The following is a 1,340-nucleotide window of genomic DNA, read 5'->3' as shown; positions in this document are numbered from 1 at the left end:
ACACCCACCTATGTACGATGTGAACATTAGTAACTCAAAAGTTGGGCCGAGAAGAAAAACTTTGATGTATTTGTGGCCGCCGGTGATAAATATCCTGACTTGTAGTATAGTGCAAACCCAAACAAAACGGTTGCAATGAAATTCTTGGCATTGAATCAACTGTTGTACGGTAGGGGGAATTACGGAATTGACAAACATAAACTAAATGGGTAAGTAAGCGCTGGGAGTGCAATGACGACAACTAAAGATGACAATATATCTACAAATTTAAGATACATTGTGGAGGAGGTCTTGATGATTGGTAAAAAGTCTAATACGGAACAATGATTAGAGGTCTTACAGTAGTTCCTGGAATAGCTCGAGGTTTTGGAACAACAATTGTAAGAAAAAGGGTAAATCTCCGGATTTCGAGGGATGGCAAGCGCTCCAAGCATCGTTTTAAGGGACGGCGGTCCCCATTTTCTTGAAAAACAAAGTTTTCGATGATGAAGGGTCGCTGTAGAGATCTCTGTTACTCGAGCTCACAATCAGATTTTCGCCTGACATTGAGGGATGACGGATCCCTCGGAAACACGTGATCAGTTGCAACAGCTACGTGCTCGTGCTGCAGAGATCTGTGCCAATAGAGTTTGTGCACGATCGCGTGCGGTGTACCGGAACTCCTACACGCGCTTCTTTGTTTGGCTTTTAACTACTCGATCAACTCTACTTCACGAAGTTCCAAGTGTGTGTACCGAGTCTGTAGTCTTAACCAATTCACAGGTGAAATAGTCGTGGTAAAACAAGAATTGCGTCCAAATTGACTCCCCTCTCCACGTAATTCTCTTCTCCATCAGCAGAGGTGTCGGACCTTATGGACGTTGCGCATTGTAGGCCCCTCCATCTTGGTCAGTCCAGCGATATTCACTGTCGAGAAAACACCAATTACGAGGGAAATATCCACACCCGGCGGGGTAACGTTATAAAAGCCAATGACGCGGTGATTTCTGCGTGCTGCCTTAAAGCTTTTCCACTGATGAGATGACAACGGGAGTAGTTGGATACCAACTGCGTACCCTTCTTTCACTGTGTGATTACCGATAGCAGAGGGGGATCACTGTGACGAGGTACTGTACAGCGTCTAACAATGTCATACACTGATGTTGTGTATATTGATGGAGTCAGTAGAGGGCTCTTAGTGACTCAATAATAGTACAATGACTTGTAGGGATATTTATCACTGGCGGCCACAAATACATCAAAGTTTTTCTTCTCGGCCCAACTTTGAAACATATGAGTGGATCTCTATTTTAATTGGTCCGTTACTTTGAAACCTAAAAAAAAGATTGGTATCGCATCAA

Source organism: Phytophthora parasitica, assembly GCF_000247585.1.
Source record: "Phytophthora parasitica INRA-310 unplaced genomic scaffold supercont2.5, whole genome shotgun sequence".
NCBI lineage: Eukaryota > Oomycota > Peronosporomycetes > Peronosporales > Peronosporaceae > Phytophthora > Phytophthora nicotianae.
Note: the sequence above shows the minus strand (reverse complement) of the source record.